Source organism: Protopterus annectens, chromosome 4.part1 (assembly GCF_019279795.1).
Source record: "Protopterus annectens isolate FY-2018-M chromosome 4.part1, PAN1.0, whole genome shotgun sequence".
In the NCBI taxonomy this organism is placed as follows: domain Eukaryota; kingdom Metazoa; phylum Chordata; order Ceratodontiformes; family Protopteridae; genus Protopterus; species Protopterus annectens.
In genome coordinates this window covers 22342712-22361724 of record NC_056734.1, presented here as the reverse complement: position 1 = coordinate 22361724, position 19013 = coordinate 22342712, and positions in this window count along the sequence as shown.

The following is a 19013-nucleotide window of genomic DNA, read 5'->3' as shown; positions in this document are numbered from 1 at the left end:
AGCAGAAAGGCATTTTAAGAGAGTTTATACAAGGCTAGGAATTATCCTAGTGAGCTGACAGAGCAAGCAAGAAGGGGGGTTGAGAGAGGTAGGAAAGAAAGATTTAAACCTATTTTAGGTGAAACGTTATCTGACAGAATGGACATAAATTATACAGATGAGGAAGATTTTGGAAAGGCAGTGATTCTAGAATATAATGCAAGTGCTACTATGGCCAGAAGAACCATCAAAACTGAATGGGAGAAATTTACTGGTTTCACTGATCTAGAGAATATCCATAGAAATACACTAAAATTTGTATATAAAATTCTCAGAACTTGAAAGGTCTTATCGAAAATGAATGCAAATTAAATAATTGGAATGGACACAAGAAGGGGACTTTCTAATGCGGGCATTGTTCACAATGTGGCTATATTACTAAATGAGAAAGATTATTTTTAGCCAGTAGAACTAGATGGGTAAATAGTGATGAATTTTTTAATTGTGAATCTAGTGGTTTAATATATCTAGCAAGTTGTGAGGAATGTCATTCGTTCTACATAGGAAAAACAGAACGCAAATTAAAGAGAAGGACATATGAACATCACTATGATATACAAACTAAAAAAAGAAACAAATGCGTTATACAAACAATCGCAGGAATGTACAAAGGCTCATTATACATTTTTATTTCTTGAGGGTGTCAAGAGAGAGTCAAGAGGGCGGCTAAGAGAAGAGAAGATTGAGTATAGAGAGTTATGGTGGCAGATAACTTTAAAAGCCACCATGGCACCTTGGTTTTAGTTTCATAGTTTCATAGTATAGTACTAGGCTATCTGCCCTGGGGCATTTGTAAGCCTAGCCATAGTGATGTGGCTTTTGCCACCCCATGAAATGGTACAAAAATGTACAGAATAAATCTAGAATACTGTGCCACTGTCTAGTAGTTGACACAATGAAGGTCCCCTTATATAATAGAATTAGTTTACTGTGCCCCTGTCTAGCAGTGACACAGATGTGACCCCTGGGGTAAACTTACGATCTCCCATCCACTCATCAAGATTTCTCTTGAAGAGAGTCAGTGAGGGGCTCTGCCTAATACGAACTGGGATCCTGTTCCAAAGCATGTGAAGCCTCTGGGTTATGAATCTATCCCTCCAGCATGTCCTATTCATACTTGTGCCAAGGTTTAAGTCTTTAGCTCTCGTGGTCCTGATGGATTTGGATTTTTTGAGGTGGAGCATGTCCATCAGATCCTGATTGGACATGGCCTTGTACGTCAGGCAGAGATCACCTCTGAGCAGGTGGTATGCTACTGAATAGAGCTGAAGTTTCTTTAGTCTGGCAGAATAAGACATATGTTGGAGACCCTTGATCCTCTTGGTGAGGTACTTTTGTGGTCTCTCCAGCTGTTGCAAATGTTGGGTGAGGTACATACCAAATGGGGCACTGTACTCAATCATGGGTCTGATGAGAGAGGAATATAGGGGTACAATGACATCCTTGGATCTGGATGTGAATCCCTTCATGATGAGGTGTGCAAGGTAGAATGTTTTTCTAACCACTTTGGCAACGTGGGTGTCAAATGAGAGGTCGCTGTCTACTTGGGTCCCTAGGTCTCTGATTACTTTTTCCATACTCAGTGGGTTGCTGTCTATGTGATAATTTGTGGGTACTTTGTTTTTTCCAAAAGGGATGACTATACATTTTTTGGCATTTAGTTTAAGGCCGTGACTATGGCACCAGTTGTTCATTTCAGTGAGGCCTTTTTGTAGGATGTGTGTGTCTGCTGGTGTATCGACTATGGCGCCTAGTTTGCAGTCATCTGCGAACTTTGTCAGCCACAGCCCTCCCATGTTTGCTTTAACATCTGAGAAATAAATGCTGAACAAGAGGGGTCCCAGGACAGATCCCTGTGGGACACCACTTGTGACTGGCTTTGAGTCTGACATTGCTCCAGCGATTTTAACTTTATGGGTTCTGTCCTTTAGCCAGTTAGCAACCCATCTAGTGACATAAGGGTTTACTTTTAAGCTGTTTAGCTTATCTATGATGCCTGAGTGGGGTATTGTGTCGAAGGCCTTAGCCAAGTCCAGGTATGCTGTATGGACTGCTTTGCCCTCATCAATGGCTCTAGTGACTGTTTCGAAAAAGTCAACCAGATTTAAAAGGCAGGATCTGCCCTTTACAAAGCCAAACTGGGTGGGGTCAAGTGTCTGTAAGTCCCCTATGTCTCTGTTTATGAGTTCCATAATGATTCTTTCCATAGCTTTGCAGACCAGGCTAGTTAAGCTTATGGGGCGGTAGTTTCCAGGGTCTGATGAGGCACCCCCCCTTGTGGAGTGGGACCACTGTTGCTGTACGCCAGTGTTCAGGTACATATCCCGAAGTAAGGCTAAGGTTAAATAGCATTTTTATGTTTGGGTTTAGCTCCTCTTGGAGTTCACGTAACATGCACCCCGGGATACCGTCAGGTCCCATTGATGCTGTGTTTTTTGCTTTGTTTAGGGCGGTTCTCACTTGGACATCTGAGATGACAGGGAGATTACATTCAGCTGGGATAAGTATTTCTTCTTTTGGGGTGAAGGAGGGAGAAATTTGCACTGAACCTGTCAGCCAGAATGTTAGCAATATCTGTGGGTTCAGTGTATTTTTGTTGTTGTGAACCAACTCTGAGCATATCTGAGGGTTTCCACCCAGGTTTCTAACATAGCTGAAGAAGGCTTTGTGGTTATCTTTAGTGTCCTTAGCAATTTTTCTCTCAAAGTTTGCCTTGGATGTTTTATGAGAGAACGTAGTTTTCTGCTAATGTTGATCAGAGATGTCTTCCCTTCATGGGATTTCGCTCTGACGTGCAGTAGCTTCCTTCTTTTGTTATACAATTTGTTTATGGCTGAGGTCCACCAGACAGGATGCTTACATTTGGTGGAGAGGGACTTGGATTTGTTTGGGATTGCATGATCCATGCATTCTTGGAGATGTCCATAGAAAGCATTTGTGAAGGATTCGGCATTGTGGGATGTGGTATCCACTGGCACAGTGGGCTTAAAGGATACCATCTCAGTCTTAAGAAGAGTGAAGTCTGCTTTTGAGAAGTTTTTCACTGTGGTCTTTTGTGCTGGGGGTGGAGGTGGGATATATATATCCAGGGTGATTAGTTTGTGGTCAGATCTCACTAGTGAGGGGTATACTTCGGTGTGGAGCATTTTGTCCCCATGTTTGTGATGATCAGGTCTAGTATATTATCTCCCTAGTGGGAGAGGTGACTAGTTGTTCCAGTGCATTTGAATTTATGAATTCCAGGAACCTTTGGGCTAGGGTATTAGGGCTAGAATAATGTACCCAATCTATGTTTGGGTAGTTGAAGTCTCCCAGTATGATGGTATTTTGTGATACATTCATATCCTCCAATGTCTTCAGGAAGGCTGAGTGGGGTTCTTGAGATTGGGAGGGTGGTCTGTAACATGCTACCAGTTGTATAGCAGTTTTGCCTATGGTTAGTTGCACCTGTATGGTCTCTGATGCTTCATGTGTTGCTACTAACCTGGAGGTGTGGGTGTCCTTTATGAATATGGACACTCCTCCCTTTGTGGTTCTGCCCGGTTTTGGGGACGAAAAGCATGATATGAGGTATAGCCTGGTAGTGCTGGGGTGCTCTCAGGAGCCTTGAACCAGGTTTCAGTTACTGCACAGACGTCGATGTTCTCCATGCTGAGGAGTGCATCAAGTGCCTGCATCTTGAGATTTAGACTTCTGGCGTTGAGCAGCATTACCCTTAGTTTTTTCCATTTTTGTTTTCTAAGGAGGTGGGTTCATCTTTTGAGCCTTGCCTAAAAAAGGCACTATGGGGTGGCAAGAGCCTTAGCCAATATCCGGAAGCCCAGTGGTGACAGGTGTAAGCCATCCCTTGCGAAGCAGTGTGGCTTGTCCAACATATCATCCCAGGCAGACAGACATTGGATCCCCTTAGAATGACACCAGTACTTGAGCCAATTGTTAAAGCTGATCATCATGTCTTTGTATTGTGGTATCATTCTTGGTGAGGGCAAGATGCTGCTCAGGGTCAGGGTCATACCAGCCTGGGCTACATAACTGGAGAGCTCCTCTATGTCTCTTTTCATGTAGTCCAGGGAGGTACGTCTCAGGTCATTCACACCAGCATGGACAATGACGGAGTCATATTTGTACTTGCTTTGGAGTGACCTGAGTGCGTGTGTTATGTGGCAGATCCTAGCTCCCGATAGACAGCTCACAGTCACCTTCTCCTTGTTCAGCCTGGTCAGTGGGACATCAGTGTGTCTGACTATGGAGTCACCTATTACTAGTGTATCAGGCAAGGTGTTTGGCCTTAAGGGCTGTGATTGGTCGACACACTGATTTATTGAAGTATGTGTTGCATGTGTTTTGTTTTGAGGTGGTGGATTTTTGGATGTCTGCTTTGGGAGCCTCTGTTGTTTTGGTAAGTTTTTATTAGAGCCTCCGAGTATGTCTTTGTGTTTTATGTGTTTGGTTTGCAGTTGTGGTAGGTCTATGTGGGACTGGGATTGTTGTGTGTGTGGTTGCCATCTCCTCCTGTCTGGTCATGCCAGCCCTGAGTTGAGAGAGTTCAGCCTCCAGTTTGGCTATATAGTTGCATCTCTCACATGTATTTGTGTTTGTTGGGAGGAGGAGAGGGTTGTCTGTGTACATGAGACAATTGTAGCATTGTCTCAAGATACCCAGATTGACCAGCTGAACTGGAGACGACGCCAGTAATCTACCACTCGACATGCTAGAACAGTATAAGGGAGTAGTATACCTTTAAAGGAAGTGGATATTCACAGGAGTGGTAAGTAGATGTAGTGCTTTACTTAGTACGAGAGTGCTTACTTAGTAGAGAAGTATTGAGAACAAGTGCTAGGCTTATAATACAGTGAGTAGTCTGGTTATACTAAGAGTAGAGCTTCCTTAAGGGAAAATTTGAAGAGCAGACTTGGCGGAGCCAGAAAAAGTTTAACCTTGTTTAACCGGCGCTGCACTATGCGCACGACTGCGCAAAGCCGTGCAAACACGGATTTTAAACAGTGAACTACAAAAGAGCTAGAAATGGTCCAAAACAACCAATTACTACAGCTTCTTGTGCTGAGGTCACTTCCCCCAAGGACAGGTAGGCTGCTCAAGGCTCCCCACTCCCACTGGTGAGCAAAGAAACTTCCTTCTATCCAAGTAAGGTAATGGACAACACAGGAACTACACCACAGCCCAGAATACAGCAATGCCTGTAAACTGGTCTAAACTAGTCGAGGAAGGCGGGAAAACAAGGATTATTTTTTGTTTTTGTTTTTGGTAGAAACACACAGAAAATGCAGAAACAGTGATAAATTAGTTACACAGGCTAGCACACTTTAGTGGGCAGCCTCCACAGTTAAATTAAACAAACAAACAAGCAAACTTTCGATCAAATTCGACTAAAATGTAACTTTAAGTGCAGATTTTAAAATAATGCAGCAATCAGTTAAAATACAGTTCAGGCTAGTTCAAGGTAAGCTACAGAAGCTATTTCAAGTGAAAAAAAGCAAAGATACTTAAATCCAGAAGGTAGTCGCTTTTCTGAGTTCCCTGCTGCTAGGACCACTCTGTAAACCCACATGGAGCTTATCTGAACAGTATAGCCAGAAAAAATTGCCCAGAGGTGGATTTTAAACAGTGAACTACAAAAGAGCTAGAAATGGTCCAAAACAACCAATTACTACAGCTTCTTGTGCTGTGGTCACTTCCCCCAAGGACAGGTAGGCTGCTCAAGGCACCCTACTCCCACTGGTGAGCAAAGAAACTTCCTTCTTTCCAAGTAAGGTAATGGACAACACAGGAACTACACCACAGCCCAGAATACAGCAATGCCTGTAAACTGGTCTAAACTAGTCGAGGAAGGCGGGAAAACAAGGATTATTTTTTGTTTTTGTTTTTGGTAGAAACACACAGAAAATGCAGAAACAGTGATAAATTAGTTACACAGGCTAGCACACTTTAGTGGGCAGCCTCCACAGTTAAATTAAACAAACAAACAAGCAAACTTTCGATCAAATTCGACTAAAATGTAACTTTAAGTGCAGATTTTAAAATAATGCAGCAATCAGTTAAAATACAGTTCAGGCTAGTTCAAGGTAAGCTACAGAAGCTATTTCAAGTGAAAAAAAGCAAAGATACTTAAATCCAGAAGGTAGTCGCTTTTCTGAGTTCCCTGCTGCTAGGACCACTCTGTAAACCCACATGGAGCTTATCTGAACAGTATAGCCAGAAAAAATTGCCCAGAGGCGGATTTTAAACAGTGAACTACAAAAGAGCTAGAAATGGTCCAAAACAACCAATTACTACAGCTTCTTGTGCTGAGGTCACTTCCCCCAAGGACAGGTAGGCTGCTCAAGGCACCCTACTCCCACTGGTGAGCAAAGAAACTTCCTTCTATCCAAGTAAGGTAATGGACAACACAGGAACTACACCACAGCCCAGAATACAGCAATGCCTGTAAACTGGTCTAAACTAGTCGAGGAAGGCGGGAAAACAAGGATTATTTTTTTTGTTTTTTTGGTAGAAACACACAGAAAATGCAGAAACAGTGATAAATTAGTTACACAGGCTAGCACACTTTAGTGGTTGAATGAAAATATTTCCATAGCCTCCCCCTATTAAAGATGAGAGCTGCCAAGTTGTAGTAAATTAGAACTTGGATAGCATTAATTAAAATATTATGCTTTTGTTTCATTATTGTTTTCCTGGTAAATATCAAAAATAAAATAAATTTAAGAAATGGCCACATTAGGAAGCTAAAGTAGAAGGTTTCACCATTTGGAATATTCAAGCTTCATTATGAGTTAAAAGGCTTTTTTAAAATAATATCTTAAGAAGGTTTATATATTTTAAAGGGTTTTTATTAAATTTTAAGTCAGTACTTGAGAAAGTGCAGGTTTAATCAATGATTTTATTTACATTGTTCTATTTATACACATTTATGTTTTAAAATGTCATTAATACTGTGAAATAATATGTCCCTTTAAGATTTGTTTAAGCTAATTGATGTAATCAGTTAATTGAAGGCAGTATTTAAGTTGATTTTTTTTTGTAGGTCCACATCTGATGAAGTCTATGTAATTGAGATGGAAATGTTAATTTGTCAGTGTATGCGTTAATGTGCTTTGTGGTTTGGCTGTAATAAAATTGTGACTCTATCTCGGTTGCTGTTTCATCTTTCGTCGGGTGCCTTGAATTTTGTTATTGGTTTGCTTTTGGTACCTGGAGAGCAGTTTATCTTGGGATTAATATATGTATTATGGTTGCTCTGGTTTGTGTAAGTCTTTTTAAGTCAACACTGAAATACCAGAATGACTTCCAATGTTGTGCATTATGCACCCAAGTTATTAATATACCTACCTATGAAGGCATCAAACATTGAGGAGGTCATTAAAAGAAGTGCACTTAATCTACCAGTCATTACTGAACAGACTGTGACAAGGTTGTCCAGAATGGAATGAATGAATACCCCTAGAATAACTCATAAGCACACATTTAAATTATACCGTCTGTGAACACCAAATATATCAGTCTCCATAGAAATACATGTAACTAGTCTCTGTTTAACTCATACTTGCAGAATAAATTAATGATGTGATAAGAGAAAGTGCAACAAATTACTATCAGAAAAATAACACAAGCCATACGCCTCTTTCTTCACCTTATTCAGGCAGGATATTGGGCCCTACAAATGGCCTTATTATGATTCCAGTTTTAATCTTACCTTTATACTCAGTTAACAAAGGGGAAAAAAAGACCCCCCCCCCAGATTCACGAATCCTCAGTGTAAGACTTAATAAGTCTTACTCGGAGGCTGCAGTTGAATGGTATGACGTCAGCGTGCCATGAATATGCATGAGGGCACGCTGACCCAACCGTAAGTCCTACATGGACCGTGTAAAAAAGCAGGGGGTGTGTCCGACTGCCGAGCAGTCCAAATGTCCACGCCCCTGCAAGTGTTTAAAAAAAAGGAAATAAACAAGAGCGAGTCCGCTCAAATGTCCCTGCACCCAACACCTCACTGCCTGATAATGGAAATCCCCATCACACATCTAAAACGCATAACCATAAAACTTTTTTTAATATCCAAAATAGCTGCCCGTATTTGCGCGTGTGTGCGCGGGTGTGCCCATTGCTTAGCTACAGTTAGCAATTCTCACATGGAAGAGCATAAGAAAGAATGTTTATGCAAATCACACCAAATAGCAATGGCATAATGGTAGAGCGTTCGCACAAAGAAGAGGCATTCATGGTTCGAGTCGCACCACTCCCTTTCGTATTTATTTTTTAAATCAGTATATGGAATAATACCCAACATATATGTTTAAACATAACTAAAAAGCAGTGAAATGGCCAATGTATCAGTGAATAAAATAAATATTTTAAAGGATCCCAATATAAAATTGCCTGCAGTTAAGCAGCGCTTCACCCAGCGCAATATAGTTGCCCATAGCTAACTCGTGCTTTACCCAGCGCAATGTAGTTGCCCATAGCTAAATCACGCTTTACCCAGTGCAAAATAGTTGCCCAAAGCTAAATAGCACTTTACCCAGCGCAATCGGTTTGCACGGAGGTGCACGCTGCGCCAACCAGCTCACCTTCGGGCAACGTGGAACAATGTAGAGCAAAGTTGCTTAAACAGAGCCACGCCCCCTAACTTGTCTGGACAGAATTAAAATAAAATGCAATGATAAGGTTTGAACCCAGGACACTGTGCACCATAATCCAAGTACTGAACCACTAAGCCATGACAGCTTAGGACAAACATCCACTGTTAACATATATATAGTAATAAATGTTTGCTTAACCATTGCTAAGCATGTCTGCAGTCAGCCGAGAATATTCAAAAACGGCCAATCACAGAAAAGTGCGGGAAATGCGGCATATTTAAGCCGCATAGGCGGGAATACTCGCCATAACTGATTGTAGCTCCCATCTGCAGTTAGAATGTCTGGTGCTGGAGAGGGTACACGCTTTTGAGTGCAATGCTGGGGCATCGAGGAGTCAAGATATATGGTTCGGCTCCTAGTCCATCAGCATGAGACTCAACTCCTGCAGGGCCAGTTCCAAGGAACGAAGTATAAGGCAGAGGCTTGGAACCGGTTGGCTCATGAACTTACCAGTGCCACAGGCGTCCCTCGGACTGGTGAGTAGGTCTGTCACCACCATGCAGACCTGAAGAGGCGGAAGCAAGACCTTCTGAAACAGTGGATCCAGGAGGCCCGTCAAATGCGGGATGCCCCACTACTAAGTAGGTAGCCATGGAATGCAGTATGTAATATAAGCTGATATAGCCTAAATAATGGATAGGTATGTCTCAATATCCCTTTATTTATTCCACAGCTGCAGGTGCTCGCTCTATGAATCAGCAAGCCTATGCAGACAGGCTGCTAAGGCTGTGCCACAAGGCAGGTTAGTAAATATTCTGCATGTATTGTTACATGACATTTGTGAGTGAGCATGAGAAAAGTGTTTAAGCCCAACAATACAGCAATAAAATGTCCTGATTAAATCCTCTGCATGTACTATTATATAACAAACATCAGTGAGCCAGAAATTGAGTGTACTAACCCACCAATCAAGCTAAAATTATTCTGGAATACTATCCCTGCATGTATTGTCATAACATATAAGTGAGCAGGCTTGAAAAAGAGTGGTGTAACCTATCAAGAAAGGTATAATATGTCCTGAATATGTCTTCCATATGCACTGTAATAACAAGTAAAGGAGAGAACCTGTAGAAAAGAGTGTTCAATGTAATTAATAAAGGTATAAAATTTGGAGTGTGTCTATGTCACTTACCTTGAAATGTTGCTGTATCCTTGCAATAATAAATAGTACTATTGTATTAGGTGCTGTCAACCCACAGTTGTGCAGTCCCATAGGAAGTGGATGAAGGAAGTGGCAGTAGCTGTGAAGTATAAAACATTCATTCCCTGAATAAATCATCTGCATGTACTGTTACATATCATAAGTCAGATAGGCAGGAATAGAGTGTAGTAACCCATGAATAAAGCAAAAACATGTCTGGAATACAATCTCTGCATGCACTGTCATAGATAAAATGTGAGTGAGCCTGTAAAACAGTCTTGTAACCTATCAATAAAGGTATAATATTTCCTGAATAGGTCTACTGTATGCAGTGTAATGTCAAATACAGGAGAGAGCCTGTAGAAAAGAGTTTTAATGTAAATAAGAAAGGTATAATACTTGCAGTGTGTATGTGCCAGTTACTCAGAAATGTTGTTGAACCCTTGCAGTGAAGAAATGTTACTCTGTTGTAGTAAGTGCTGACAACCCCCAGTAGTGCAGTCCCATATAAAGTGGATGAAGGAAGTGCCAGTAGCTGTGAAGTATGCAAAAGTCCTAAACAGTTGTGAAATGGCTGACATGCATAGGTAAATCTACACACGTGTAGCCTGTCAAGGTGTTCCCCAGAAACTTAAGTGTGTTACCTGAAAAGTAGGGTTGTGTAGAAAACAAGCGAAAAAGCCATGTGAACACATCCAGATGTGCACATACATAAACAAGTCAATTTAATACAAGTATGTAGCAGTAACATTTGCATCCTGGACATTTACCATGTCAGATATAGGCCAGGTATATCATGAAGTAGCAAAACCAATAATGCAATTAAATGCATGTTGCTTAGTGTAAGAATACATGTAGGGGATATACACCTGCAGTCAATAGGAATGTAGTGTACAGTTAAAGTACTAATAAGATGTTAATGGAGGTTTCTTTTTACACCCTACTCCATGTGCATAAACAATGCAATTCCACACCTCAATGGGTATGTGTAATCTCATAACATTTGTTGGTACATATGTCCTATTGTTATAAAAAATCTTCACCTACTTTGATGCATGTCCCTTGTTAAAACACCACAATCTTGGTGGCCTGTTGCCACCAATCATCCCTGCATGCTGTTGGAATGTCCACTGTCGTTCAATACATGCATGTGTTATGCTTGCTGTTCAACTGTTGTAACCCTGGTGTGTTGGGTTAATGGGAATATTACTGCATGCTGTTACAACTAACTTGGAATGCTGTTGTCTATGTTGTAATTAAAAACACCTAATCACAGAACGTATGGGAAGGCCGGTCCCAGCGGACCCACCTGTCCCACCTCAGCTGGCAGTTGCACCTGGCACCAGCAGGTCTGGTGCCCAGCCCAGGCCACCCTCCTCCGTAGGTCCTGTGCCACCTTCGGGTGGAAGTGCTGCAGAGGATGGGGCTCGCCCCCCCTGCAAGCGTGGGTGGAGAAGAGCCTCCTGTCACCCGCCGCAGGGTCCAGGTTGTGGTGCGTAGGGAGATCCAGCGTTTAGTCGCTGATCCCCTACGCCAGCTCGAGGCAAGAGTGGCGCGACTCACAGGTGAGCCTGCCCCTCCTACACAGCCCCCAGCACAGCGACCCTTGGGTCTGTGAAGGTCCAGTGGTGACTGACCATGGGTGGGGATATCAGTTCCACTGTTACCATCTGTGGGCTCATGGGCTTGCGATTTCCAAACATCCTTCCCCGTCAATTGTGTTTACCCACCCCATGTGTCATATTCCGCCCCTGTATGTGTCTTGTTTGTCTTGTCTGTTTACCTACCCAACCTACCTCCCCAAATATACCTACTTCCTCTACCTCACTTACCACTCTCTCCTGAAAAAAAAAAAAAGGCAATCTGTACCCGAAACAAAATTACACCCCATACATAGCTTCCCATTTCGCACACATGTCCATTGGACATGTACACTGATAATTCTATTTGGCAGTACAACAAACTATGTTGTCCTCACCCCTCTCTCAGGGGTGGAAGGTTTCAAATTTCACTCCAAATTTTCAACATTTGCACAGCTGTTGCTGGCAAAGAAATGGGTTACTATGGACCTTCCCTACACCCGTCCTGCACATCCCGAGCTTGTTTTCCTACTGTCTTTCCCTTTCTGTGCCCCCTTTTTCACCACTTTTCTATCTCCCCATTTTCTTTTCTTTCAAAGAAATTAGCATGGGGGTTAGCGAGAGTAAGCACTTTTAAGCAGTAGTAAGCGGGATTAAGCGAGTGTGCACATGTGTGCGCTTAGCTAAGCGTTGCGCAAACCCACGCAAACCTGCTTACTACTGCTTAAAAGTGCCTTAGTCACTCTATGGCAGGGCCCTTGTTCTGCTGAGCAGCAAAATAAAAAAACTCTGCCAGTCTTGAACCCCAGACCATTGACACAATAAACTGCATGAATTACCACTAAGCCACAGCAGATACACAAATAACTTGGTTCTGAAATAAATATACCATGCATTATGAGGGAATGTAAATGGAAATTAGGAATGGTATAACACAAACCCTTTTCTGTGTGTCTTTACCAGCAGTGGTTGTGGAATTGCATGACATGACTGTGAAAGGAGAATCAGCCATCCTTGCAGGGAATAATGTTACAGTAGCACCTTACAAACACCACATAATATCAGACCAGGATAAACACTGGCCACAGGAATACAGTGCAATAACCACATTTATATGGCAATTAATTGTGTAAGTGAGAAAAAAGTACATACTCCCATGTATCCTGTGTTAGCATTTGGAAGGGTGCGTACATGTCTACACTGAGATGTGTGTACTGGAAGCAGCAACATGCAGGTATGAGTACAACATGCACATAACTGGCTACAACCCTAGCATCAGATAAGAGACATATACCAACCTTCAGACTGACACAACGGTGTCCAGAGCAAACAAGAATGGGCCCCACCTTTGAAATCTGAAAGGGCTACGCCTACCTAACCTAGCATTTTATAGCAGTGGGCTGCAATCACAGTGAGTAATGCAATCACCAAACAGCAGGCTGCATGCAATTACTGAATAGTGGGCAGCAATTGGTGCAGAGGCTGTCACATGCACAAGTGCAGATACCTAGAAAAGCAGGCTGTACCTGCAGTCCAGACATGTAATTATATCATTGCAGGTGCCGTGAGACAGAGAGTGAGAGAGAGAGAGACACACACAGAGTGAGACAGAGATAGAAGAGAGGCAGAAACAGAGACGGAAGGTGAAATAGAGGGCAAAATCCCAAATCAAACCAGCAAAAAAAAAAAAAAAAGATACAAAACCATAACACACAGAGCAGGTAAATACAAAGGTAAGGTATGTAACTCAAATGTATGTGTTGGCATGTTGTAGATGTTCCCGAAGAGTACTCTCCACACTGCAAATCATCCATGTGTGGCAGCAGTATGTATCTATCTATATCTGCACATGTGCATAGGGCAAGGGACATACTGCAACTGTTAGTGAAGGGTGGGCAGCTATCTGTCAGTGAATGTTGATATGTGCATATATCCATGTAGGTTGTAGTGTGTGGCCTAGAAGACAGCAAGCAGTGCGCTGGAGTGGCCTTAGGTCAACTGGTGCCCTAAGCAAAAGGGCCCCATGGTGCCCCCTACCACACTTCCTGGTGCCCCCATCCTAGTGTCCACATAAATAGTGGAAAAGCATCCCTGCTAGAGCATCACCCTAGGTGGCCACCCAGTAGGCCTATGCCTAAGGCCAGCTATGGTAGTGTTGATATATGTCATGTGGTGGTTAAATGCTGTGGGACAGATTTGTCAGATCTGATGTGTTACAGACAGTGAGGCCTGCTAATGCTACAAGGGCTGAGGACACCCACATGCATTCTGCACAACACTGTGCAATGTAATCACATACCTGTACATCCCACAATTGTCGCATAAGTGAGATCCCCACTATAAAAGGTGGACTGTACATGTGCCTATATGTACATCCATGTGTACAGCAATAGATGTGTACATGTATGTGTATAGATATGCATATATATATATATATATATATATATATATATATATATATATATATATATATATATACATATATACATATAGAGTGAGAGAGAGAGACATAGAGACAAGGGGTCATATGTACCACAACAGGTGTGTGGTGAACAAGGCATCGACTGTAGACAAGTGTTGATACTGCAGTGCCATTCCACCTTCCCAAAACAGTGTACCCATTAACTAATACATAGGCAGAGATCTACCTAACAGTGAAGGTTTGATAAGGGAACATGGGACACAGGTGGACAGTAGCCTTCACTGTGATGAAGACAGTGCCACACTACACCTGTAATCTGTCTGTATGGTATGTGTCATGACAACAGGTGTGTCATCTATAGAAGTATAGGGTAGGGTTCCCCTCTACTCATCACAATGCCCTGTGCGGTATGTACTTCACATGACAACTACACCAGGTGAACAGGCCACAGACAGACCTCCCAAAGGGTAATACTGTCCGCAAACAGATGCCCTATGCAGACTGACTCACAAAACCACAACTACACTGTATTGCATACTGGACATACAGAGGTGACCTCTGCCGGACATACAGAGGTATGTCACACCCATAGCTGGGTGACAACCACCATGGCAACATATCACAACCCCTCGGGGTTACACGCTCTAGGGCACTAAACCTTGTCAGCTCACTAAACAGCACATGCTGGAGGGATAGGTTCCCATCTCAGACATATGCCATACACCAGAATAGACCACATAGCAATAGCAAACAAGACTCCTCCTTAGTAGTTGTTATAAATACCCCTGATGATTGTGTGGGAGATTGTTAATACACCCCAGGAAACACCTCTGTGTTTCAGGTTGGCAGGGGCAAGTGAAATCAAAGTACATGTGCATCAAAGACCAGGGTAGCATGTGGCTAGGCTGCCGTAGGCCCTAGGGCCAATAGCATATTACCTACCTATGACACTATGCACTCACACATGTACTTAATGCAATAGCTGCTATGTGAGGTTGAATGAGTGTACCGCTGAATGTGTGCAAGGTCTGTAAATGTGTGATAGCTTAGTGTGATGTTGTATCTGACATGGTAGTGCCTAACCTAGTTGTGAGGACAGCAACTGATGTGTAATGTACTGTTAGGCCGACATAGTAGTACGGCATATGATGTGACGTAGTTCTCCGTTGATGAATGTGGTGTCTCATTGTAGGCTAAACCAATACATGTATGCTTAGTGAGTGGTACTGCAGGTGAATACATCACTAATATGAACTGTAGTACTACCTGAAGCTGTAGGGCTAAACAGCACAGTATAGTGTGCATTCACGTTGCTTGGAAACACTGTCATGTGTGTTTCCTGTAGTCTGCACAGAGGACAGACTGCAGGCATAAGGGTGTGTAAGTAGTGGTACACAGCACCTTATGGTACACAGTTAATGCTCATCTGTGTTGGCATACAGTGGTGCATTGTATGTTTGCCTGATGTGTGTGTGATTATGCCTGTACAATGGCTGCAATCATATGTGTGTTACAGGGTTGATGTGTGTATCCAGCAACATCTATAGTCTGTTACAGCAGTATGCCACCTACAGTAACAACTGGACACATCTGTTAGGCAGGGCTATGGCATCAATGACTAGGGTGTTTGATTGGTACTACTGTACCTGTACTTTACATCCATTGCAATGGATGACATCTCTGTTCGTGCATTGGTGTGATATACACCCCTGTCTTGATGTTGTGCAATGTGTCACAAACAGTGTGTTGGGTACTGTTGTATAGTGGTGTTATATATAGAGTCTGCCAGGCAGTGTTAGTTGTGGCCTGAGAACCAATAAGTGTTAATGAACGTGTGTAACCACTGACAGACAATAGGGTGGTATATATGTCAGTAAAGTGATATCTGTGGGTAAAGGTGTAAAGTGTGCCACAGGACACTCTCACACATATTGTTCATATCTTTTTCAACCAGATGGCCCATCAACATAATCCAGCTTACACTGCAGAAGAGGAAGAGGTTATAATCAACAGCCTTTTGCAGCAGTACACTATGCTGTTCTCCAGAACCAGCCAGCACCAGCAGGAGTGGACTGCACTGTGGCAGGACCTTGTTAGTCGGGTAAATTACATAGGCATGCATAACCGGACATATGAGCAGGTACACCATCACTGCAGTGATTTAATTAAACAAGTCCGGCGGCATGCGTCTGATATCCAAAGACAGCAGCTTGCCACAGGTGGGGGGGTGGCCATACACCCCCCCCCCCTCACCAGAGCGGAGGAGCTGTTCCTAAGCATGGTGGCTCCTGGACAACAGCTACGGCAACCTCTGACATGTGTTATAATGGAGGCCGGAGCCACCCAGCACATCCACCTGGAGCAAGCAGGTAGTATGCCCTATCTGTAGACTACAGTTAACTGTATTGTTAGATTATGTGTATGTGAGTTGTGTACTATGTGTTTAGCAGTTCTGCTGCCTAGTGTTGTGCAATACGGATAGTTTGTATAATATCCCTACACCTGTGACTGTTGACTGTTGTTGTACTGCAGTTTAGCATACCCACTGTAGCAATGCCACATTTGTGGCCACTGATGAACCCTCTCATATTCTCATAGGTCCCTCTGGTGTGACGGCAGGACAGCCGATCCATGCTGGTGAGTGTGTTATACCTGCAATGTTGATAATGAAATATGCATGTGATAGGTGAGGTGTAGGCCATGTACACGTAACACACCTATGAATACTGCATGCCGTGCATGTTTGCTGTGAGACGTTGCACAGCTCAGCAATGTCAGTAGCTTCCTCAATGACATGCAATACACAGAGCATGACACACAGTTGTGGCAACCCCGTACTGCACATTGGATAGGCATAGTTGCAACACCTGTACACAACATAAGACATTTACCACATGCAGTACACAAAGTCATGCTACATATGGCATAACCACACACCCGCTGTAAAGTCACATGTCAGTATCCCACATGTCATCCACACACACATGATGTACCTCAGGAGTAGAGGCCTATCATGGGGCTGTGCAACACTCTCCAACACATAACACAGTCATGTTAGGCAATGCTCCCTACTGGGCACCTCATACACCCATGTACAAAGTGGCTGTGTAATAGTGAACATATCCACGGCACTGCAGTTCAGGTACAGCATGCTAGGCGGTGGTCTGTCACACAGTAGTAGCCGTGAGTGACCACAAGATGCATGATGGTGATGATGGCACATGGTACTACACCCCATCCAGTTACAGTGACCACAGTACTACACATAGCAGTCTTTGCTGTGCACCTCATTGTTCTGTGTGTGCAAACATATGCACCTATACACACCATGCATAGCATGTTGTGTGTGTGCTTACATATGCTAGTATACACATTTTGCACAACAGCCGCCATCTGTACAAAGAGTCATATATATGTCCTGGAATGCTATTGGGTGTATAGGTCACATGACACACATTGGGTATGTGTGGTGTTTAATGTTGCAGTCATGTAGCATGCCATGTCATGGCTGGCAACAACATATCTGCAACATGTCCCACACGCACCATAACCACTGTGCAATGTCCAAGTCATGCATTGGGATTCCTTCATGTCTACATGCACCACTCATCCCATGTCTGTACATTGCATGCATTTGCTACACCTGTGCCCACTATTATGTGATATGGACACAGACACTGTCATCAAACATGTCAATCTATGTGTCACACAGATGACACATGCAGCCATGGTATGTATACCATTGAGTGATGGTGCACATGACATTGCAGAGCAGATAATACTTGCACAGCAATGTTGTGTCCATGTACACATTGTGTCCCAGGGTGTAGCCAATCACTGCACAACTACACACATGCATCAAAGCCATGTATAATGTCATTAGATAGGGCTGTCTATACTTGCACTGTATGGTGTTGAGCAACACATGGTCTGCCTGCTGACACATGTGTGGTGACTGTTTGCCTTGTGATACTGTCACCCACCATCACCCACTATTGTGTAGGTGTTGGATTGCTGGTGTGTGTGTGTATGTGCTGTGGTGAGCAGTGTATTTCTGTGCATGTGTGCATTTGTGCATGTGTGCATGTGTTCATGTGTGCATGTGTGCATGTGTGCATGTGTTCATGTGTGCATGTGTTCATGTGTGCATGTGTGCATATGCACATGTGTTCATGTGTACATGTGTTCATGTGTGCATGTGTTCATGTGTTCATGTGTGCATGTGTGCATGTGTGCTAACATCATGTACAGATTGTAAAGTGCATTTCCTGTCTTCCTTCCAAAGGTGCTGTGTTAGGCATGGCTGAATGTAGCAGGGAGCCTGATGTCACCGCCACTAATAGTGGAGATGATGAGACATGTATTGTGGCACAGGAAGGTCTGACAGAGTCTGTCGTTGGTCCACCAATCGACATTACACAGCGGTCAACCCCATCTATGCGCACACTCATACTGCCAATACATCCCTCGTCACCACTGGCCGTAGCTGAGGGACAGCATGCAGTTGGCATTGACCAGGAGAGTGTGGTACCTATGGCACATGTATCCCCTCACAGCAGCCATAGTCTGATTACTGGAACGGTACCACATAGGCGGATGTCCAGGGGTTCTCGGGGGAGCACCACTGGTCATATTGCCCCTGGCAGACGTGCCCCCGGAGGTATTAAAACCTTCAGTATGTTCCGGGCTGTAATGCAGGCACAGGCACATATGGAACGGTACACCTGACAGGGACTAAGGGCGCAGAGGGCCCATTACACTGCTATCAATGACAGCATCCGTGACCTTGCCGGTGCCATCCGGAATTTCACTGAGGTCATTGATAGCCGTTGGAGGGAGACATTAGATGTCCTCCATAATGTGTTAGCCATGAGCCAGGACCATGTGGCAAGGATGAGAGGCGGACGCATGCCAGCAACAGCATCAGCTGGCATTCGTCGCGGACGGACCATGGATCACAGCCACTCCCGTAGTGGCAGTACCAGCCCCAGCAATGCTGGGGCTGGCCTGTCCATTGACCGTCCTACTAGACCACATGCACGTCGCGCTGGCCAGTCCCAGCAGGAACATGGGTCCAGTCATCATACCTCTGCCTCTGATGATAGCACCCAGTCAGGGTTGGTACCCGATACTGCCTGTAGCACCCCTGCTAGGCACAGGTACGGTGTCCATGG